The sequence below is a fragment of the Gobio gobio genome (genome assembly GCF_949357685.1).
Source record: "Gobio gobio genome assembly, chromosome: 5".
Classification (NCBI taxonomy): domain Eukaryota; kingdom Metazoa; phylum Chordata; class Actinopteri; order Cypriniformes; family Gobionidae; genus Gobio; species Gobio gobio.
Window position 1 is genome coordinate 18,303,917 of NC_137101.1, and position 25,968 is coordinate 18,329,884.

General features: G+C 39.4%; 1 protein-coding gene across 1 annotated transcript in view; it reads right to left on the reverse strand.

Annotated features, from left to right (window-relative positions):
• Window positions 1–25,968, reverse strand: part of sox5 (SRY-box transcription factor 5) — a 233,559-nt gene that overhangs the window by 115,897 nt on the left and 91,694 nt on the right. Inside the window, exon 4 of the mRNA XM_079817426.1 lies at window positions 15,570–15,625. The gene's annotated coding sequence lies outside the window, so the exon portion shown is untranslated. The remainder of the gene's footprint in view (window positions 1–15,569; window positions 15,626–25,968) is intronic.

The window sequence follows — 25,968 nt, forward strand, 5'->3', positions numbered from 1 at the left end:
TTAATAGTTCTTGCGACAGATATTTGGCTATAATCGTTCTAAAAATACAAAAGTTAAAGTACCATTCAGTAGCGATCATTATAGATCCGCAGTCTTTACTCTTGAGGACTGAACAGGTTCTGCTTGATCATCTTCACTCAAATGTTCTGGGTCTGATTCGGGCTCAGATGGTTTTATTGACGCCGTTGTTAAAGCACAGCCTCCAGGTAAGGGGCGTGACGTTTCCGACAACCGTACACTGCGGTTAGCGAATCACAACACACTGGGCCAGCTAACCAATCAGAGCCCACTGCGTATTTTTGAGGGACTGGCTTCATACAACCCGGAAAGCATCAGACCGTTTTACAAGGAGGGACAGAGCAGTGTAGAATAAAGGTCAAATATATGAAAAATAAGGCAATTTTTTTTCAAACGAAGCATGAACACATGTTACAGTGCACCCCACAAACACAGTCAAACCTTCAAAAGAATGTGTTTTACCACCCCTTTAAAGGATTATTTCACTTCAAAATGAAAATTTTCCCCATCTCATCCAAGATGTTCATGTCTGTCTTTCTTCAGTCGAAAAGAAATTAAGTTTTTTTGCAGTAAACATTCCAGGATTTTTGTCCACATAATGGTCTTCAATGGCAAACAATGGCTGGAAGGTCCAAATCAATGCAGTTTCAAAGGGCTTCAGAAGGCTCTGCACGATCCCAGCTGAGGAATAGGGTCTTATCTAGCGAAACCATCAGTCATTTTCAAAAAAAATACAATTGTATATACTTTTTAACCTCAAATGCGCGTCTTCTGTGTTGTTCTTCTTCACTGCGTATGACGTCATCACGACAGAAAGGTCACGCGTGATTAAGGTGGAAGTACCGTCCCAGTGCCAAAAAACACCATCTCATGTTCTCCTCCAACTTTAAAATTGTCTGACATTGTTGTTTAAAGGGCGTTTGATTTAGTCTTTGCATGTTCGTTTTAACACTGGGTCTGTTTTTCCACCAACGTCACGTGCGTGAGCTTTCCGACGTGATGACGTCATACATCATGTAGAACAACACAGAAGTCGTGCATTTGAGGTTAAAATGTATTCTTTTTTTGTTGTTGAAAATGACAGATGGTTTTGCTAGATAAGACCCTATTCCTTGGCTGGGATCGTGCAGAGGCCTCTGAAGCCCTTTGAAACTGCATTGCTTAGGACCTTCAACCCGTTGGTTGCCATTGAAGACCATTATGTGGAGAAAAATCCTGGAATGTTTTCCTCAAAGAACGTAATTTATATTTGACTGAAGAAAGAAAGACATGAACATCTTGGATGAGATGGGGGTAAATTATCAGGAAATTTTCATTTTGAAGTGAACTAATCCTTTAATATCTGAAGCTCCCCCAACAGACATTCAACTGACTTTGCAACTACATGTCAACTTACTCTTCTAACCCTAACCGAACAGTCTACTGACAGTCTACTAATACTCTAATGAGAGTTAGTTGACATGTAGTTGCAAAGTTACTTGTAGTTAGTGGAATGTCTAAAGTGGACCATTGAAAATAATAAAGTGTAACTGGAATAACATCAATGTTTAGAAAAGGACCACAACTTTAAGACAACCAAAGGATGGACAGACTGAAAAGGAGACTTTTTGGTGGGATTTGACAGCCCCCTCTTGTCAGCTGAGGTGGGTTGCACCCATAGAATTAGTGTTGAAAGGGGCGTCTACACTGAAAACTGGCCCGTCACATACAAAGACCTCAGTCAGACCCCAGAAAGAAGGAGAGAGAAAGCAAGAAAAAAAATGGAGGAATGATGCATATTGGAGCCCAGATGGGAGGATGAAGTGGCTACGTAGAGGTAGAGAGAGAGAAAGAAAGAGAAGAATGCATCTCCTGTTCCTCATGGTGCGCCTAATACTTGTCCAAGAATAAACAGGAAATGCAGCTGCGTTTGGACCCCCCCCCCCCTGTCCCAAAATACCCCGCATTCCTAACGGGTTTCAATCATTCTCTATCTATCTGACCCAACTTATTCCAGCTCAAAGATGTGGAAAAGGGAAATTAAAAGAGAAGTTCTTCGCAACATCTTCCGCCCCATTCCCCAGGACTCATTCTTCGCTCTGTAATGTGGTCTGATAGTTAGGAATCTGGACACGCAGTTGCGTTATTTGACTAATCCCTCTTTCTTGAGAGCAAGAAGAGGAGAATGGTGGCTTTGTGGCTGCAGACAGTGTGGCAAAAAGAACTATACAGTACCAAATTGAGGTCGCCCTGAGACAATGGTTGTCCTTCAGCTTATATTCACAGACATCCCAAAACTCTATCAAACGTGTTTCTCCCCATAAAGACTTTTGTATTTCTATCTTACGCAGCAACAATAGGAGCAAAACTCCTGAACAGAACCTTCCATCCACCAATAGGCTTTGTGTCGCTGCTTCTGACATGGTGGCTAGAGTTCTGGGATTGAAATCCGGGAGGAGGCTCTGGGTCAGCGGGGAATCCACAGTTCTTTTGACACCTGCTTATAGAAAAGACACTATAACGCTTGGTTGCAGATAGATATCAAACACAAACTTCAACTTATCCTGGTTTAGCCCCACACAGATGAACCACATGACTTTATTCTGCACCTGATGTTAATCTGCTCTGATGGAGTGCTGCTCTTCATTTGAAGCATATTAGCTGCCCTCTTGGACACAAGGTCCAAACAAAACATGCATATGCATGTGGTCAGACCAATAGAGGGATTATGTCCATGAATACATTAGGCCTGGGACAGCATTTCTGCATACCAATGCAGACAGCTGACGTGCCCCTTGTCAAAGTGTCTGAGCTTCGCATGAATGTATACATCTGGTCGGCCGCATCATGTGATCTTATTATACTTCTAATTAGATCACGTCTATAATGATAGGAAAGATCGTTTGTTGGCTTTTTTCCCACACTATTCATACAGTAGCAATAATCACTCGCTTTCTTGGCCAGAACAAAGAGAAGATAAAACCATTTAGTGTAGAAAGATGTGGTGACACAATAGAGAATGGAAAAAAAGATAATAATGTGAGAGGTTTACCGGAAGTGCAGGTGGCTGGCAATTCATACAAAACATATTGGAGAAACAACCAATTGCATTCAAAAACATTATATTAAAATCTAAAATATGTAGAATTTTTAAAAAATAAAATAACAGCTTAACTAATTTTACAACAACAACATTAATAATAATAATAATAATTATTATTAGTATCATCATTATAAAATAGCATACAAATTCTACATCCATTGTACTTGAAGAGAAAGAGATTTGTCAATGTGTGTTTATATCTGCCAATATGTAGATCTGCTAAAATTCAAAAAGATAAATTGTCAACTAAGTGTACACTAACATATAGATGACCTCAAAGCTATCAGAAATGGACAAAAAGCCACAAAACTAAGTATTCAGACCTATCCTTCTCCTTAAAAAAAAAAAAAATATTCAAAGACCTCATAGTCAGCATGACAGCACCTATCATGCCACATCAAGCTGAAATGCAATCCCACAATCCACTGGGCCATGTGCTAACCACGCAGGCAAATCTCCCTCTCATAGGTGAGCTGACCCCACTGCGAGGAGATGAATGTGGGGTGTGTTCGCCCTCCTCTGTGGAGCTGAACTGTGCTTCTGCGCTAATAGAGATCTAAGCTCAGGACACACAGGTGATTACCTACACTCTCAGAGGTCATGCCGGGGTCATGAGCATAGCGGCACAATGCTGTCAGACAGACTAGCCGGGTAGCTTTGTAATTACCCATGAGGCAACAGCAGTGGTGGAGATGCTGCATTGAGGGATGTTGAAAGCAGCATCCAGCGACCTCTCTGATTGGGGTTAACAAGGGGCTGATTTGCATAAAGGGAGTGGTTTGATTAGTAGTTTTGTGTGCATGCTCAGATTCTTGGAAACAAGAGGGCGTCAGTGAAATGAACCAGCGATTGTGAAAATGTGTCTGGTAGCATTGTGTCAGGTCTAGGCTTTTAGGAGGACAGTCAAGTCAAGGCATTGTAGTGATTGGTCAGAAAAGAGCCTTCCAAAACTGTTGCAGCAAACAATTCTCTAGGATGTCAATGTATGATGCAGTATTAAAACTGGTCTTCTTTGAATTAAAAAGGCCAACCCAATGTAAGTCTGACTACTTAAGCAAAACGCAAACTTCAAAACTTAAGCTTGATGCCCACTGAGTGCAACAAAAAGACTGCAATCTAAATTGTATGTTTTAAAGTGGACCTAATATGTTTTTGAACATAATTATGGGTACACAACCACCCTATTATGGTAAAAATATATCCACTCCACTTGTTATTTTCCCCATAAATCATAAACTATGTCCTCTAATGTCCTTCCTCTACATCTCAAAATGATATATTCAGGATTCAGGAATGTATCCATTGTGATGTTACAGTGGAACAGGCCATAGATTGTTAAAAGAAAAAGCACCTCCACTCTCTTCCATTGTAGAAAAGTGAAGCTGCCAATGTCCCAATATGGCACTGACATCTTGAGCTGATTCGGGACCCGAGTCTGTGCAGTAGTGAGCGTGCAGTGAAGCCATTGTATAAAGGCCCCGCCCACACTCCCGCGGAATCATTTAGTACAGTCTACTGCAGAACAACTCATTATGTCGGTGTGAAATTAAAGAGCACCTATCATGGAATTTTGAAATTTACCTTTCATGTAGTGTGTAACATAGATCTAAGTGAACAAAAACATCCTGTGATAGCTTGAAATATGACAGTGCACCGTATATATAGTTATTTTCTTTCAAAAGTAAGAGTCGACTCGGAGTCATTTTTAAGAATCGTTAGAAGACCGAAGCTTTTTCTCTGACTAGTTGACGTCAACTTGTCAAGTTATTTGAATACGATACGCCCACTTATTGCGCTCCAAGACGCCAGTGAAAACTAGAAAACATCATGGCCACGAGACGCTGTGTTCTGAAGTGCGACTCAAAAGCAAACTTTTTTCATCTGCCCAAGGATGAGCATTTGAAGACTAGGTGGCTTGAAGACAAACCATACATCGTCGCGATTGAGTGTTTATTATTAGTCGTCAAATGTATGTTTCGCGATCTCAGGAAGCTTTTATTATGGACTTTTATTATGGCACATGGTATCTTCTTCGTCTGTCTGTACCATATATGGATTACATGTGCACAGAGCGCCCTCCGGCTGCCAGTATGAATTGAAAACAACACACAAGAGACTCAATCGCTCATGATTAGGCTATTTCTGCCCATTTTGAGGAAGTATTGAATAAAAAATACTCCTCTGTTTAGAAATTTGACACAGACATATGAGAATCTATCAATATGTCTCCTCATCTGCACACTTTTGAACTAAAAGCCCTGAGGGATGTTGATTTGTCGCGAGTCTTCGTGAGGAGTTTTTTTATGAATGAGATCAGCTGAGGCTCATATTACAATCAAACAGTACCGACGCGGTTTTCATATTCATAACTCCTGACACATATTAACAAATTACTGTCATTATAAGACTTTGATGGGCGTTCCGTTTCCGAAAATATCTGCACAGACTAAACCAATCACAACTGACTGGGTCATCTGACCAATCACCGCAGATTAGCGTCACGTAAAGGCGGGGTTTTGAAAAGTGAATCACTAAAGGAATCATTTGAGAATCGCTGTCAAAACAGGTAAAAATAAATGCATATTATAAGAAAACTAAAGTCTTTTTTGAAAACAATATTTGGAACATTTTAAATGCCATGATAGGTGCTCTTTAACAGTTATGGAAATGTAGATATTAAAGTTAAAGGTCCCGTTTTTCCTGATTTTTTGAAGCTTTGATTGTGTTTACAGTGTGCAATATAACATGTGTTCATGTTTCGCGTGTAAAAAAACACTGTATTTTTCACACAATTTACTTATCTGTATCCCGCTGTTTTCACTGTCCTAAAAACGGCTCGAAGATTTCCTTGTTCTATGGAGTCCCTCCTTCAGAAATAGGTAACGAGTTCTGATTGTGCCAGCGGTTCCCGTGTTGTGATTCGACAGCAGCTTAGCGCACGTTGCCCGGAAAGGTCACGCCTCTTACCATAACGGGGAGATGCATGCGCTCAAACTACAGCCCCTGAAGGCCAAACAAAGGTGATTTGACTCCGGGATGAAAATAACAGCGTCTGGACGACATGGCGACAAACACTCTACAAACACAACCTTGAACGCAACACTTCCTCTTCTCCACGTGGGAGAGCAACAAGACCACGCCCCCTTTTTTGCGTATTCTTGTTGGTGGAGGTCAACAAACTGTTCTACTGACGTCATTAAAGCAGGATGTACAGGGATGTAGTCCAAACCGGCCGTTCACTGTAGGCTTTGAAAGGGAACTTCTGTTAAATAAAATATCTCGCTTGGCATTGAACTTTGAGCGTGATAATTTTACAGGTATTATTTATGCTCTAACAGCAACATTACACACTAACTAAAGTTTGAAAAATGGGATCATGAAGAACAGGACCTTTAAAGCTCCAATCTTCTCCCGAAAAAAGTCTGTTGGTGCCTCAGTGACTACTTCGCTCAGAGAAGCTGTCAATCTCAACTGTCAATCATCAGCTGATGTCACACTCCCGTTTTTATAGCATCAAATAATTAACTAAAACCAAACTTATTTAAAAAACAAACACTTGAACTTACATCAGCGTAGTAAAACCTACCTAAAATGACAGAAACCATCTTTGGTAAAAAATTATTTGAAGGGTAATTTGATTGTTTAGTTTGTCTCACATCCCATTACATTACATGGAGAGGGCGTGGGTTTATGACCTAACACTGGGTCCAGCCACCTAGGGGCGATCAAAGCGTTTTGGCTTCACTTTTCCGGTGTCATGAGAAATCCTTTCCCCCTGTGAAATAGTGTCCGCTTAGGACCCAACGTGGTAGCGGTTTTAAATGCCTGATCAACTAACATGCCTAACATATTGTAAATTATTTCAATTGATAAACTAAGTAATAATACAAAATCATAACATAGTAATGTACCTATAATGTAAATAATAAAGAATAAAAAAATTGACAGAATATACAGAACAGGTGCACAAAATAATTGTATATTTTATATTTATTTTTTATTGCATAAACATTAAAGGAACTGTATGTCAGAAATGTATTTCAATTAATCATAAAATCACCCTGATATGTCACTAGACATTAAGAAATCACGTTAATTTCAAATACTTATATCACTGACAACAGTAGTCCAGCCAGGATATTGTCATTTAAAAGTGAAGTTGCAGCCCTCAACTGATGTTGATGTTGACATGTTGTGTTTTGGCCTGAAGCGCCACCCTCCACCTATCTACCAATCACGAAGTCAGTAGTGTTTCGGCATCCGGGTTGCCAGCTCTGCTCTAGTTACCACAGCAGCAGGTATTTTTTGGATAAAAAATAAAACTTTCGAAACCTAAAAGACATCGTTATGAATCAGAAAAACGTTGTTGTTGTGAAAAACTTGCTGTGTAGGACTCGTCACTTGCCTTTGGAAGCTCCTTGTAGTAGCCAACGTTCCCGCTGGATCCTGCAGCCTATCTGGCAACCTCGAGTACAGTAATTTGAAAGTGATTGCAATACCAGTTTTGGCCACAATCTTACATACATTTCCTTTAAAGCCGGGCTAGGGCTTTTAAGATGTATGGTAAGCGCAACCGTGCTGTATAAACTAAGCTAATCGGTAGCTGTATGCTATGCTAGATCGTACGCTAGCTAAAAAAAGAGATATTGTTGATTTCACAACTTATAGCATCGGTTATATACTAGTATAAGAAACATATGATTTGCAAGAAGTTAAAGACTACTTTAACACAATTTAAACAACAAAAATCAAAACGTGATTTTGTAAGAATTGTAATCAGGCCCTGAACAGATTACCCATTAAAAGTTTCAGCCAATAGAATCGCTCTGGAGTCCTAAGCGGACACTATTTCATAGGGGGACAGGATTTCTCATGACACCGGAGTTGTGCTGCACACTTGGGCCCCAGCCGCCCCACCCACGGCTGGCAACAGAAGCTGCCCTATTAGCTTAGCTCCTCCCTTAAGTGAGCTGTACACAGTCCGCCATGTTTATCTCCTCACTGTAGCATTTAACAGTAGCATTCAAGAAATAGATTTTTATTAAAGCTACTAACAATATTCAGTCAAGAGCTGTAAGTGATTTTCTGTTTTCTTTTGTTGTTTGATTCACATTAACAGCATAGACAGCAGCAGGTACTGTATATAAGGCTGCTGCTGCTTTAATACACATCTAATATACACATGCAATTTCTTTCCCATCTGTTTATGGTCACATACATAACTAACTGTTTATGTGAACTTTATGTGTATTTGACAGTTTAAGCACTATTAGACCCGAAAGAGAACGCTGTGTGAGAGCCGGCTTTCTGTGCGTTTACTTCCGCTGTGTGCTGAGAAAAGCACATACCAGTAGTTTAACCTGATATGGCTCTAAAAAGATACATTTTCACGACACCAAAGAACTGTAATGTCACGTCAGCTTAACCATGATACATGCAGATTATAATAAAAACAAACATATGTTTTGTTGTTTGTTGGCAGAGTATCTGAGGCACAAGCTGTAAAGACTCTGCCCTCTTCTGGGAAGGGGGATGGGGAGCAGCAGCTCATTTGCATTTAAAGACACACACACGAAAACAGCACGTTTTTGCTCCAACCCAAAAAGGGGCATATGGTATAATAAATGATCAGTGGGGGTAATTTGAACAAACTTCACAGACACATTCTGCGGACATGCGAGATCTTGAAAAAAAGAGACGCAATAGCTCCCCTTTAAAATCTGATTAGAAACCGGTTTGAAAGCCGATTTGAAATTTAACATAAAACCTGTCATCGGATATACGTATAATCCCAAAGAGTGAGACAGCAGGAACGAGCAACCTTTAGTCCATGTTGCTTTTTTGTGAAAAGGAATTTTAGCATAGTATCTACAATAAGGAGAATGATCTTGTAATTGATGCAGCTAGTGGCCACCAACACGACAAGTCTATTAGTGTGTGTGGTGACATTAAAAAAGTAATGCATAACTTTCCTCAACAAGCCACACTATTTGAGATGTCATTTATAACACAAACAAATGCTCTACATTTTTGTCTGATCAACACGACAGCATTCTTTGTCATTGTCAATCAGAAACAGAGTGGTGGCATGTACCGAACCCCTTACTCCAGGTGAATAAATGTTTTATCCTCTCCATCTACAGACAGAGGGCAGTCAGAGCATCTCTGAGTGCTTATGAGAGCTCAACTTGTTATCTCAGAGTGAGTGAAGTCACGGAGAGTGAAAGACAATGGAGCCATCAGCTAACACACTCTGACAGCCCACCCTTCAGAAGAGTTAGCATACTCCAACCTAGTGTTTTAAAGTGTGTGTGTGACAGACAGAGAGAGAGAGAGAGAGAGAGAGAGAGAGAGAGAGAGATTGAGAGAGAGACACTGTCATCAAAACAGACATCTTATGAACTGACACCTGCATTTCATCACTACAAACACACACGCACACCTTTATGTATTATTCACTGCGGTGACCACTAGGACGGCATTCCCCTGGCGGTCCCCAACCGCAGGGATGAGAGAATTAAACATTTAACAGCGCATGACAAAATGGAACAGAATGAATAAATAAACTGAAATGGCCCCTGGATGCACAGTCAGCATGTGCCACGCGCATACACCTATCCATGCCACACAACTACAGTGCTGAAACTAAAGTGACCCATCATGTCATGCTGATAGCAACAGAAACAACAGCTATAAAACAGCTCCTCTCTCTTTTCCAAATGCAATAGGGTAAAGTATGTGTGATCATTATTTAGCTATGAGACCTAGTGGTGTGGTCAAGCTTGGCTGTGAATACTAAATGGCAAATGACCTTGAATGGGGCAGACCTGCTAGCGATTCATGTTGATGACATCAGACAGGGCAACAGAACCCCCTACCGGCTGAGACCTCACCCATAACCGCGTCCGAAATGTCCCTTTCGCCTTCCACCAATCACGTACTTCTCTGAAGGGGACCAATTAGACTAAACCTGTGGCTATCTTACCTTTAGACGTGTTACAAGAGTGCTAAAGAGGCGATAAAATATTCGAACTAGGCAAATGTTTACAGTAGGGATGCACCAATATTCAAATTCTGACTGCAAGCTGATAAATATTTTCATGTTATGGCCAATAGCTGAAAAATAGGCAGTGTTAAAATTCTACATTATTTTGTCTAAATAAAATAAAAATAAAACAAATCATTTTACATTTACATTAACATTATCAGTATAAAAATAAATTTGGATTTTGAAGATACATTTTGAAAATTATATTTAACGGCGTTAAGAGAGAATTAGATTATAGCAAAATGTCATCTACATTTAAAAATAGCCAAAAATGAGCTACCACAATTAAATATCCAATATTGACCTTTACTAACCAACCATGCAAACACATACATACATAGCCTAAATATTGGCTGATCGATTGAAAATCCCCTATTTTGCAGTGGTTCTCAACTGGTGGGTTGTAACTTGTGACCCAAAAATAAGCCACAGGACTGTTAGGGTCACAGATAATTAATTATGCAAAATACAAATCAATACAATAAAATAGAGGAGAATCTATTTACCATGTATTTTAGTCGCTGGCGACAAATGCTGTGTGTCCATTCAAACTCTACACATTATTTTGATGCAAATTCCACTGTCAAGAAACTAGCCAAATAAAGAAGATTCCAACACAAATGGGTTGCGTGACACTCCTGAATAGAGAAAACTGGAATTTTAAGAACATGGGTTTCCACTTGACTCCCAATGGAAAATCTGGGTCCTGAAGCGAAACCAGTTGACAACTACTGCTTTATGGCATCTTCTATATGTTTTGTGTACAAGTAGGTGTGTAGGAGTCTGTTAGTTCGGATGGGTGTAGTTGTGCGTTTGCTTAAAGCGTGCGTGTATGTTAGTCTGTAGGTGTGTGTGGGGGTATTTGTGGGTGTATGTAATTGCGTGTCTTTGTGTCTGTGTGTGCGTGTGGGTGTGCGTCGATAATTGTGTGTGTCCTCCTTATCTGTTCTCCTCTCCTTTAGCTCATTGGCAGACTAGCTGAGCTCAAACTGTTCAGCTGCGACTGGTCCAAGCCCAGTAATTACAGCTTGTCAGAAAGAATTAATTTTCTCATTTCTCATAAAGATGTGTAAAAATTACCATGTTATTATACACCGACACTCTCCAGAGGCACACACCAAATTTAATTTAGAATTCTTCCCGCACATTAAATTAAATCCATAAATAAGAGTTTAGGCATTGGTAGGGAAGCATATGTTCGTTAGGCCAAGCAGGCTGCTCGGGCATGCGCTAATGTCTATTGTAATGTTTTAATAGCTTGTGCCTTCTAAGCACCAATAAATTTATATGATCACAACAGGCGACGTCGAGCGCACGGCCAATTAGGAGTGCCGACGCCACCACTGCTGCTACTGCTGCTGGCCTCAGGAGGAAAGAAAGGTGGGAAAACTGGAAGAGAGAGAAAAAACAGACAGACACAACTGGCTATCTGGCCATCTCTTATGGATTTAAATAAAATATAGAAACATATATAAATGTATCTACATACATTTAAAGTTTTTGATAGAATGTTTTGGAAATATTTAAGAAATACTTGATTTTTTTTTATACTGAAAAAAATGAATCAGATGTTGAATGAGTTATTACATTTCTAGAGTTTGCACATAACCCAGCCTTTCTCACAAGTTTGAATCCGGTTCACAACACTTCCTTGCTCTCCACATCATTTCTTGTCCTCTCCCCTACATAAATATATAAAAAATAAATAAATAAAAGATAGACTAACTAGGGTGAGGTAGAGGTAGAAAATGATATGACATGAAAGATCTACAGATTTCAACAAAATCGGAACATGCCGCTTTCAAAATGCTCTAAAAATCTGCTTCATATTGTTGAATATTTCAGGCAAATTTGAGTATGCTTTTAGCTAACAACTAGCGTGGATGCCAGCCGAACTTAGCCCCGCCCACAACATTTGAGGTCTGGACTCGATTCGTTGTGGAGCAAGTATGCTCGAACCAGAGCTGATCGGACCAATCAAATTGTCAGGGCGGGCTTTATATGATGATGGAGAGATGATCAACAGTAACGTAACCATTCACGTCACCAAAGAGCGCTTGGGTTGTCTGGCTATCACCAGACCAAGCTCAATTTAAGATTGAACATTGGTCTGGGGAGTCTGCTCTGTATTTTCTACTGCACAAGAGGCGTGATCAACGGGCAACGACCCATTGCTTTTCTATACGTCATCGCGTTAAACCCGCCAATAGTGAGCCAGGTGGATAAGCCAGTCTGTGATTGGTTCCCACAAGTGTAACAGAAGCAGTAGAAATGAATGTACAGGTTTCCAGACTGAGTTGCAGGGCGAAGATCAGGTTGGGTTTACCCAGTCTAGCGTTTGGGTTGAATTCGTTTACTAAACGGAGAACTTGTTCGTATATGCATTCACCTTAACTATTTCCCTCAAAAATGATGATCGTGTTGGTCAAACTCCAAAATCTTTTTACAACACCAGCAAAGATCGTTTACACTCATCTTCTTCTTCTACTTCTTCCAGTGTGCGTGCAGTTGAGTTCTGTTGACAACTATGCGTCGCTCAACCTACGTCACTTACTCCGTTGCTCTGATTGGTTGTAGGTCTATACAAAAGAGTGCAGAGGCATTTTCGCCCCATAATCACAGCCCAATGGAGCAGTATCAGACTCATATTCTGACTAGAATCTGAGTATGACGACGTCAGGCTAGCTAACAACTATAGTGCAGCTAGAAGAGTTTAGATCCATTCAACAGAATTACCAAAGAACAAAAAAAACACTGTGTCCATATGCAATCAAAATTAGAATTATTTTGACTATGCCAGAAAAAAAAGTCAAGCAGTCAGATAAAAGTTTGCAGTAGTCAATGAACAATGTTTTGTAAGTAGGTAGAGGCTCCAGAGTCATTAGTGAGCCATGATTTCTGGATAAGAGCGCATCATGTCATCGTCTATATCATGCATCCACAAATGAAACACAACATCAATCAGGCAACTATTTATAGTCCGGATAAAAGATAAATCTAACACTAATAAACGCGTTTGTTGCCTGCCAAAACTCCATGTACTTTGCAGGGATGCCCACAGAGAGAAATAAAGAGAGACAGGGAGGAGGTGGAGACAGTAAAAGAGACACGCAGAAAGAGGGAGCGGATGGTTGGTTAGAGATGAAGGCATAGGAATGGTGGATCTCGCTGCGAGGGGGCACAGGATGGCAGTATCCCACTGGCACGGCGCATAGACAGTAGGAAGTCATACGCAGACTCACACACAGTGGGCAGTGACACAGTCAGAAAGACGGAAATAGACCGAACTCACACATACCGCCAACTGAGTCTCATAGGCTTCATGAAATATGACTGCAAGCTGCGAGACAGCGGCCTCTCTGACACACTCGAGCCCGTCTGTGATACGGCCCCACACACACAGACATGTATGGCACACATACATGACAAAGACGCCCACCAACAGCCCCAAACACAGATGAACAGACAAACAGCCCCTTCTCCAGCATCCCTTCATGCACACACACAAACACAAACAGCCCCCTGATGGCGCTCACAGGTGAGTTGAAGTGTGTGAGCGCTGGGACTGAGGAACATATGCTGTTCAAAGAGCCAGGAGGCAACGTCTACTACATGATCAGAGCTTTCAGAGTTCATTACTGAACTATGTTTGGCACCATAAAAGCATTTGGACACATACGCCACGCTTCTATAATGTGTTGTCGAGAAATACAGATTTTTTTTTTCTGCTTCCTGAAAGCAAATACAGTGTATAAATGGTTACTTGTATAGGAATTTGGAAGATACACTGTACATAAAGTCATATGTATGGTTATAAAACTTATCTAAACATAAAAAGAAAAAGCATTAGAAATAGAAAAAGGAAAATAAATGAATAAAATATATAAACCGTAAGAGTAGTGAAAAATCTACTGCTATGATTTTGCATCACACAACTGTCAATTAATTAAAATACATTTCCATTTAACAATCATGCATACACCACAGTTCAAAAGTTTGTAAGATTTATTTAATGTTTTTCTAAGAAGTCTGTTATGTTCACCAAGGCAGCATTTACTTGATCAAAAATACAGTAAAAACAGTAATATTGTGAAATATTAGCCTACTACAAAATTTAAAATTTCAGCTTTCGATTTTAATATATTTTAAAATGTTATTTATTCCTGTGATAGCAAAGCTGAATTTTCAGCATCATTACCTCAGTCACACAATCCTCATTCTAATATGCTGTTTTGGAGCTCAATAAACATTTCCTATTATTATCAATGTTATTACTTGCTTAATATTTTTGTGGTAACGCTTATATATACACACAGGTATGCATGTTTTACCCAGGAGTCTTGCATGGAAAGAAATGAATAGAAAGTTCAAATGAACAGTATTTATTTGAATTAGTAATATTTTATAACATTAAAATGAATTCGAAAAAATCTTTGAGAATTGTATAATATATTAAATATTATATTTAAATATGTAAATATTCAGAAATTGTAAGATTTGTCAGGGGTAACAAATACATACTAATACAATAAACTGGGAAATTTTACATTTATTTATTTTCATTGTGTTGCCTGCCATGCACAATTGGCACAAGGCGACGGATACGGGAACATTTATTTTATGCGTTTATGGTCATGGTTAGCTAATTTTAATAGAGAAATACTCTAGAAATACTGAGTCTACAAGGTGAATATATCATGGCCATCACCACCATAGATATTGAGGGGGTCCAATTAATGCCATTGCGGGGACTATTCTTTCAGGTGAAATCACAAAATAAAATGCACACAAACATATCAATTGCTCTTAATATACAATCATTGAACATCTTTTAATGAAGAAAAAAAAAAAGTGTATTATATATATATACAGAGAGAGAGCGGATTAGATCCTGTAACCTTCGACACGGTTTACAAAAATTCTACCACCAGACCACTAAAGAATTTGAATGTTAACTGTGGATCTATGATGATCTAATCTTGAGACTAACGATATATTTGACGCAAATTAATGCAAATAGTCCCAAAATGATTATTTCCCAACTGGAATTAGACCTAGATTTTCGTACACTGTTCTGTTTCTTTATGGTTTATAAAACAAAAAAATTGGTCCCCCCAATGCTCAAGACATGGTTATAGCCTTGGAATATATATATTTTTAAGAATCTAGTCAGTGGTAAAACCTACATTGATTTACAACTACACTTAACAATGGTGGTTATGGCCATTTACTATGTGTCCAAATACATTTGGAACACCGTACACCCTCACATCAGCAGAAAAATCACGGCACCAGACATCACTGCTTTGGTTATCAAAGAATAACAGGCTATGAGGATACACAATGTCTGTAGCAATGACTGAAAAAAGAAAGCATTGGGAAAGTTTATAAATGCCTTTTGCAGATGCACATATTACGTACCAGTCAGTTGAGTTGAGGCTTCTTGTGGCAAACAAGTTGTCCTTGTGTGCTTCTACCTGAGCAAAATGAACACAAAAAGAACAAGTTAGAAACTCCACTAAAGATCCACTCTCAATACTGAAGCGTTTCACCACTTAAAGAGGTCGTTTGATGGTGAAGCAAAAAGTATTAAACTAAATTTGTTTTGCCAACCTGAGTGTTGCCTTGAAACTATAATTTTGCTTTGTTTAAGTTCTCCCCGAACATGAGAACTTCTGGACCTCAAAGATGGACATTGTGTAGACTTTCCTGTCCATAAACAACTTGAAACACTCTTAATCCACTTCACTGAACTTATCATTGCATCTGTAAATTGTATGGTACTTAAAATGTCACGTCTAGAGTTTATGAGTGTAAGCATGCAGAATAGAGAGGATTCTCTCAGCTTTATCAGAACTCTTGGCAAGCTCTGATTCTCCTCAACAAACCCGGCGCTAAGTCTTATATCATCCTTCTTAGAACTGAATTGGTAAACCATGTCATTTGTGAGTAGTTTTGGGAGATTTAGACCACTGTCCCCTTGCTAACAGATCAAACCAGACGAGATTTAGGAGACTCGGTTGTATATGTCTTCGCTGGAACATTGCAGGGACGTGCTGGAGAGACATGATTGTATAGTCTAAGAGAACATTGGGATCTTTCATTACATGAGCTAAGCCTTATTGTAAGTTTCTAATCTTGCACGCTCCCGTGTATAATCCGCAGAGAAAACTTGGATGTCATCATCCAAGTTTAGCGTGCAGCGTGAAGTCCTTCACGCGGGGGAAATGGGACATGTTTTAATGGCTAAACCTCAGATGAACATACATGGAGCTCTTTTAGGTCGATCACGTAACCAAGATTCTTGCGAATCGAGGCCAGTGGTTCTCCGAACGCTTAGATGCGTCGGACCACCCTGGTGCTATACCCGAGGGGGGAGGGTTTACACTCAGAGAATTGAGGAGATGTCTGCACAACACATTTAGATGAAGTCGGGCCCACAATAGAACAATAGACAACGGGATTCGAGATAATTCATAACACTGTGTGTGGGTGTGTCATGATGGGTGTGACAATACAATATAAGCATTATCTTTTTCGTTTTTAAAGATCATAATCAAATTCATTCATTCTAAATACAGTTATAATATATAATATAATAATAAATATAGTAATTATAAATGTTAATGATGAATATATTACACCAATCAGGCATAACATTATGACTTAACAGGGGAAGTGAATAACACTGATTATCTCTTCATCAGTGTTAGTGGGTGGGGTATTTTAGGCAGCAAGTGAACATTTTTGACAAGGGACAAATTTAGATGGCTAGACAACTGGATCAGAGCTTCTCCAAAACTGTAGCTCTTGTGGGGTGTTCCCGGTCTACGGTAGTCAGTATCTATCAAAAGTGGTCCAAGGAAGGAACAGTGGTGAGGCGGCGACAGGGTCATGGGCGGCTCATTGATGCACGTTGGGAGTGAAGGCTGGCCCGTGTGGTCCGATCAAACAGACGAGCTACTGTAGCTCAATATTGCTCAAGAAGTTAATGCTGGTTCTGATAGAAAGGTGTCAGAATACACAGTGCATCGCAGTTTGTCCACTGCCAAAAGTGCCAACAGTGGGCACGTGAACATCAGAACTGGACCACAGAGCAATGGAAGAAGGTGGCCTGGTCTGATGAATCACGTATTCTTTTACATCACGTGGCTGGGGAACACATGGCACCAGGATGCACTATGGAAAGAAGGCAAGCCAGCAAAGGCTGTGTGAAACCTTGGGTCCTGCATGCATGTCCTAAAACAACAAGTTTGAGGTTGGCACCAAATAGCCTCCACATTTCCCAGATCTCAATCCCATCGAGCATCTGTGGGATGTGCTGAACAAACAAGTCTGATCCATGGAGGCCCCACCACGCAACTTACAGGACTTAAAGGATCTGCTGCTAACATTTTGGTGCCAGATACAACAGCACACCTTCAGGGGTCTGGTGGAGTCCATGTCTCGAGGGGACAGGGCTGTTTTGGCAGCAAAAGGGGGACCAACACAATATTAGGATAACAATGTTATGCCTGATCGGTTTATATATAAAGTCCTTATAATGTATGATTTCTATGATCTTAAAAAAGATAATGATTATTATAAGGCTTGTGCTTTTGGCTGGTAGTGGTACATGGGTGCATACATTAGACGCAAACACCTGTGTATGGGTTTATAATGGCTGTGCTTGGAGCCTACAGGTAGGAGTGTGTGCGTGTTTGTTTATCTGTGTGTATGTGTATCTATCCTACAAACGCGCGAGTGTGAGTGTCAGTGCAGGGCCCCAGCTTAAAGCGCGGTCTTATTTACTCCTGTCAGCCCATAAAGCCAGCCTGAGTGCCACGCTGATTGAAATCCCCTTTTGTGTGCTAGTCTTCAGTGATGTGGCTTTTCTCTCGGCCTCATCTCATGATGGAAGCCTGTACTGTTAATCTGAGAGTGGCCCCTGAATGGACGAAATGAGTTCCTGGGCTGAATGCACTCTTTAACTCCTCTGTCTTGGTCTATTCAGACATGGGGCGTGAGAGCTGGCGGCTAACACCTCCACAACAATACATGGCAAAGCAATGCAAACCTTCCTTACACAAACTACTCTGTCTCTAGGAGACTTGTTTTTCCCACATTATCTTCTTACTCACAAAATAGTGCTAGCGTCACCCATTATGGCACCTCAAAATACAGAAGATATGTTCTAGGATCGAAATGGGAGAACAGCAACAAAAAAGGGGACGAATAAAAATGGATCTTTGTCGCTGATCTGAACATTTTAAGGAGAAATATTGTTAAAACAGTCATTAGAGCAGCTTTCTGTATCATAAGAGTGAAATAATAATAAGGTACAAATAAGAAAAAATTCTGACAGTGTACTGAAATTCATGTATCATGGTATTTTCATGGTACTACCATGGTACATGTCCAAAAAAAGTACTTTATACTTAATATAAAGGGTTTGGTCAAGTAACAGCAGTACAAGATATTTAGTAGACATTAGGTCACATGTGCTCACATGAGCCTCAAGAAGAGCAAAATCAAGAAGATTTTTGGTGAAACTGATCTTTCAGTGCGTTGTGACTTTTATAGGAGTATCTGGAAGATGCTAATAGCGTTGTTTTTTTACGTTAGCATACCGTTACTTCAGTATTAAAATGCTTCTCTGAATTTTAAAAAAATTAAATAAAAAACTAAAACATAAATGGCAGCAAAAATGGTTTTAAGGTCAATTTTCAAAAGGAAGCTGCCATGTCAAAATCATGGACTAGCATGTGTTCTAACATAATGTAGCGCTTTAGTGCTCATTATTTCCTGTCACTGCTACATGTCTGTAGCACGCGTGCTAACGGCTAAGCTTTATCATCAACAACTTACATCCCAAATTTCATGTATGGCGATTTAGGTATGATACAATGCAAAATGCAGATTAGCAAACATTAGCAAAATTAGCCCAGAGTCTGCCTGGAAACCTGGTCAAGTAGCTCAGAAGTTGTGTGTATTGATGGACTCCATTAGAGAAAGAAGAAGAATAAGATCTCATTGTTGTTGGGGTGGAATTCCCCTCTGAGGAGAGATAAGTCGGGTCCTTTGTTCTCTGGCCTGTGTGACAGAACGCTTATATAATGCAGTTCATTGAAAATGGGGACTATGTCAGGCTGCAAAGCAAAGTGGGCCTGTGGTCTGTTTATTTGTTGTAATGGAAGGATGGAAAGATGAAGGAATTGAGTTGAAGACAGAGAGAGATCATACGACTGTTGTCTTACATAAGGTCCAGAATGGATGAAACGGAGCATGATGGCTCTTCCACGCAGATAAAGAGATCAGGAAACATGACAGGAGAGGGTTGTACTAAGAAGCACTAAACAGTTTTGCTATTTAGACAAAGTCATCCATTAAAGATGCTAATTCCTTGAAAGACTGTTTGCTGGACTACATAAGGGGGTTTCCTTGTTCATGCTGACAGCTATTTACTGTTGGAGGTCAAAGGCTGCTGTATTGTGGTTGTAGACGGGCTGTGTAAATGGGTTTAGAGTTTGAAAATCTGATCACAAATTACATATATTAAATTAAGATGTCATTCTTTCTATTCTCAAAAGGTCCCTACACCAAAACTGGACCACTAGACCACAACTAGTTTAGTTCTCAAACTCTCGAAGTCTTCAAAATGTTTGACATCCGTATGTGTTTTTCAGTGGATAATGATGAAAAATAAGGGATTTTAAAAATAAGAATTTCTTTTCACAATTGATCCCTGATCAAATATTTTAAAGATAAATGTTAAATGCATATTTATTTTAAAAATGCCAATAGATTTGAATGATTTTTTATTAATTTACATTATTTTTCCTGGTCTAGAAATCACACTTTTTACAGTACATCCAAGTTTTCCAAAGACTGTAGGAATCCTGGTTCTTCAAAAACAGTTTTTGGGGGTGTCAAATATCTTTATTTTTAATTGTTTTAACTATTAAGTTAAGTCATCTTGAGGCCCTCTTGAAAGTTTGCTGAGGCCCCGTAGTGGGCCCCGTCCCCCTAGTTGAGAACAACTGCACTTTAAGTTCTTAAAAGGTTTTTTTTTATTCTTTGTCATGTCTTATGCACAACAATAAAGCAGAATGTTGGTTCAGTATTATTGCAGGCAATATTTGAAACTCTGCATGATGAAAAAACCTTAATCTGCATGAAACTAGTATACACAAGATCAGTGTTTTCATACAATTAAGTTGTTTCCTGCTATGCAGATCACATGCAGGAAATGAATGGGGAGGGAATCAAAGAGACATGGAGGAGGAAAATGAGAGATTTCTCTTCTGACTCGGTGTGACTGTGAGGTTAGACTCTGGAGTGAGCAACACAAAGAGATTAACCTATTTACATCTGTTACTTACTCTAATGGCTTTTTGTACAGCTAATTTCAGCCATCTGCGTTCTCTCTGAAGACTTTGTCACACAAAACTAATAAAAGTCATCTGGCGCACAAAATTAGAGAACACAGAACTATACAGAGGGGAAGATAGACTCAAAGACACTTGAGTACACACACGCACACACAGGCATCATGCAGCTGGACATATGACTGGGCATGCATTCTCTGGTACAAATGAATCACATGCTTACTGATACTTACTGACTGACTGACAAACACACATAATGCAGATTCTCAAAGTTCATTTATGGACTGTGATGGACAGTTGAAGAGATGTATTGCAGTCCAGGGGGAAGATTTTGCTTTTGGAAACATAAAACAGAAATGACGACTTAGGGCTGTTAAAATAACTAATCATGATAAAAGGGTAATATCTCATATTTGAGCTTCAATGAAAATAAAAATTCCATCACACAAAGAAAGTAACGTATACATGGCCGCTGTAGCCTAAAAGTTTGTGTGTAATAAATTCTTTGTTGAATCAAATAAAATATTTTATTTTAAGCTACTTTTTTGAAATGTATAATTTTGATGCTTTTCTAAAGCTACTTTTTGTAATGTATATTTGATGCTTTTCTCATTTAACACAATAATGACTTTAAATTACCTTTTGGGGATAATTACTCAGCCAAATTTGATGTGTAATTAATTTGAGATTAATTAATCGGCAGATGATGTAATTAAACTATTATATAATTATATTTACATAATGTGTATAAGGGAATGGTCAACTGTGTAATTATAGTAGTAATTACAGAAATTAACTTCTGTACAGCTGTAATTACATGCTGATATTTTTTTAATGTATGTACAATAAGTAGTATAAAGACACTTTTAAAAAGTGGGACCATACATTTAGAAGAAGAGAAAGGGAAAAGAGATGTACAGTTTTTATAAATGGTCTGGGTGGACTAAGAAAGAATCTACACATTATGAATGTTGTCTGCACAGAACACTTACCTCAATTCAATAAAGTAAGATAAAAATATGGATGAATACATTTATACACGGAGCAGGAAAGGTTGCATTCAAAAAGTCAGCAAAAACACCACGGGCATGCACAGAGGAGAAATAAAGAAACCGAGGGAAATGGAGAGAGTGAACTCATAGGAGTTTGTGTTGACTGGCAGCAGGTGAGTGTGTGAACATGCCGGCAAGGGTTCAGGTTGAATAGGGCGGTGTTAGTCAGGACAAAGGGGGAGAGCTGTAATGGGGGCAGCAGAACAGCTGTGAGGTGGGAAGAAGGGGGTGTCGGAAAGCACGTCCAGCCAACCAATGATCTTGCTTTATTAAATTAATAAAGCTCATCTCAGCACGCCTGAACACACCAGCAGAATGACACCAAATCTCACTGTTTTAATCACATTACGTACGGGCCAGCTCATTAGCTGCACAGGCTACTGGGTTCATACGCAGTGCACACGGTTACAAACACTCACAACACACACACCCACACATCATGTGCTAATGGCTACCGTTTGCATGTTACTCCTGCCCTCTACACAGATGTGCTTTTACTGAGATGCTATCATTTTTTAATAATTGATCGTGTTTTGTGACTTTGAGTGATTTTTTGGGCTCATCCTTCTGTCCCGGACGCTCTGTAAAGAGGCACGAACACACTCTGTATGCGTAAGGTCAGGGTCACACCTGCGTTCAAAAGTCAGCACTGCCCAGGAGATAAACGACATTCACTGAGTTTTCCTGGACGGACTTCCTGTAAAATGAGCCTCATCTTCTCTCATTCCTGTACAAAGAGGTCTATTTGAATAAATGTTACACAACCAATCTACCCTGCAGGGTTCAAGCAATGGTGTTTGTCCACCAGTGCGGTTTTGTGCGGTGCCTATGAATAAATATTTTCCCTTTTGAAAGTCATTTTCTCAGAATGGGAGTGAAAATGTACCCAGACAATACAATCTAACATGTCAACTGTTTTACATATGACGAAATGGGTAAAGATGATCTAACACTGGAACAAACCATCTTCTGTTTGAAGCTTCTGTCTTATCACAACAAAACGGTGTGAAACAGTTTTAATGACTTCTATTGTATGGACAAAAATATTTTCTCAAAATATTATTTCTCAAAATATACTAAAAGTTTGTCAAAATATCTCCTTTTTACGGAGCCACTTTGCAGAAACAAAAAATATACTGACTTTCATGTGCGCACTGGGGTTTATGTATGCTATAACCTATTTTCTTTGTGGTCACAGCAATCTTAGTATGAAGAAAACAGAGCATTTATGCACATGAATTAATAGAGAGATTTGGCTTTCGTTAGGGCCTTATGTGGCAAGCAGGACGGGGCCGAGAGCTGTGGGAAGGGACAGAGGCCGATGGCTTGAGTGCTAATGAGCATCACCTGCACATCACACCGGTCCCATGAAGGAGCTCCAGAAGGATAAAAGGAGGAGGGATGAGACTAGAGAGGACCAGGCCTGGATTTTATGTTGTGTTTTATTGTGTTTATATGCGGGAGTCATCCATGAGGGGCTGCCGCTTTACTTTCATTTTGTTGTTTGTTTATTTGGTGATTAAAAGTTATGTTGAATGTTCGCCAGTTCCCGCCTCCTCCTTCCCTGAGCTTGAACCTATAGGTTACATCCTCTAATACATCCTCTGTGGTGGCCGAGAATTGCGCCGTGAAATGGGCTGATGACGCAATATATGGCTGTGTGCATTATCCTATTTGCCAAGCTCAAGAGTCCATAAAACAGTACAGTTTTGGTACAGTAAAACTGCTCAAAATGTGGCTTTTGTTAGGGCAGTACATCCTATTTCACGGCGTTATGTAAGCTTTAACGTATCCTCTCATCCTCTGAAATGGGCTGATGCCACAATATATGGCTCAGTGTGCCTTGTCCAATATGTTAAATTTAATGGTAAATAAAAAATTCAAATTCAAATTTTTGATTTTGTTAGGGCAGTGTATTTATACGGTTTCATATAAAACTTTAAAGACCAATTTAAAAATATTGGTACAGTAAAATGTGCTAAAAAAATCTTATCAGATTTAACATCCTTACAGATGGCGGAAAAATCCTGAATTTCTTCATTCAATTGTAACAGAGCTTATTGCGAGCAGCGCCATAGAGGACTTTAGGGAGCGAAGCGTTATATAAAGGGGAGGCTCACGCATCATTACGTGACAAATGAAAACATTGCTGGATTTAGCCTTGTACTAGACCAGGGGTCTCCAAACTCGGTCCTGGAGGGCCACTGTCCTGCAGAGTTTAGCTCCAACCCCAATTAAAACACCTAAACCAGCTAATAAGTGTCTTACTTGGGCCTGGTAAGACACTGATTAGCTGGTTCAGGTGTGTTTATTTGGGGCTGGAATTAAACTCTGCAGGACAGTGGCCCTCCAGGACCGAGTTCGGAGACCCCTGTACTAGACGAACGGCTCTAACGAAATCCAAATTTGTATCTTTTTTTATGAACCATTGAACCTAGAATAAAGAACAACGCACAATGAGCTGCCTATAGTTCCATCAACCCATTTTGTTGCTTGCTTTCTTGGCCGCCACCAGGGTTGTAGTCAAGTCCACCTTTGTCGAGTCCAGTACTAGTTAACTTAAGACAGAGTCCAAAAAGGATCGAGTCCAAGTCAAGTCCAAGTGCAAAGAGGTCAAGTCCAAATCAAGACAGAGTCCAAATGAGACAGTCAAGAGAGAGACCAAAAAAAAAAGATTCCTCTTCAAGACCACGTTCTTGACTAATGATAATTTATGCTGCGAGACACAGCATATCTTCTATTGTAAGATAATCATTTTGCATTAGCCTATAATGATCAAAAAGCATGTGCAGAGTAACACTGGATCAATTAGGCATTTTATTTACTTTAGGTATAGCAATTTCACACATAAAAGTCACATAAAAGCTGAAAAACTTCACATTTCAGTCTTTTTATAGTGTAACAAACCACATTCAAACCACACACGCAAATGGAAAATAAAACAAATAAGCAACACAGGTGTCACTAAATAATGTTCCCATTCTTGATCGTATTAATTATCCTAAAGAATCCATAGTACAAAGTAACCAAAATAATAAGGACACCTTCGGCTGTGTGTGTGTGTGTGTGTGTGTGTGTGTGAGAGAGATCACTTTTTTTTACAGGATTAGAATAGAATATTTGAATATAAAATGTTTCTAGAGCAGCAATATTAAAGTTTACAACAGCAAAGTCACTTTATATATAAATATTGTCTTTTTACTCACAAGGGTTTCATTTCACGTACTTACAGTAACAAACGTAACTTGAAGCTGTTGTCAACTCGCTTCTTCACTTCACTGTGACAGCTGTGTGAAATAATCATGTTCATATCGCAATGACAATGAAAATACAATTCATCCTTCAGTCCTAATTTCTAACCTAATGAAAAGACTACCGCTGCTTGCCGACATTGTATCTGAGGCCAAAATTAAAATGATTGATATCTTCGCGCAGCGCACACACGCAGAGGCAGGCATATGACGCTGCCAGGTGACCAATGGCAATGCCCGTTCTAGATGGATTGTGAATTAAACCAATAACGTTACCCGTTTTCTGAACAAGCGCGAAAAAAGCATATATTGCAGGACTCGGTCGAGACCAACTAGAACATTTGGCGAGTCCAATGACAAGTCAAGTCCGAGTGCAAATACTAACGAGTCCAAGACAAGCCCGAGACATTAGAAAAACGTCTCCAGACCAGACTCGAGTACTACAGCACATAGGTAGTTAAAGATAGTTTTTCAATATTTTTGAATTGGCCGATCAAGCGAAGTGGCAGCGTGAAGCGCACTTAAATGGAACATCTCATCTGCTTTACTACTTGTTATAGCACATCATAAACATGAATGAACATCAGAAAGAATGTACAGTACAGCTTTCTCAAATCCGTATCATGTCTCAACAATGTTTCAATCGTGGAATCAAAATCAAATGCCCAACCCTATTCAGAATATTTTGATTTTTTAAATTTGATGAACAATAAAAACATAAAAAAAGCAGAAGATTAGTCAGCCATTAGTGTGAACACTAATATGTATTATTATAGTTATGTCTACAGTTATTGTTCTTGCGAAGCACAGGCAAGGACGTAGTTTTGGTTTGAACATTTGGGGTTGAAGTGTGAACTGTTTAGCGGGGTCCCAGGGTATGATTTGCAAATTAATGAGATTTGCTTGTTTATTTATTTTTGCAAAATCGCCACTTGCAAAGTTGGTTGATAACATAACTGCAATTTAGTAATAGCCTGGTTAACAATTACTTGTTTGCATAGGATATATGATGCAGTTTATTATTTAAGCTTCTAAAATCTTATCAGTTTGACAGAATTTTACTTAAAGAACTTTACTTAAAATGTTCTTATATTGAAAATGTTAATTTCAGTCATCTTTTGGAATATCCGAAAGCCAGGTTTTCCCTAAT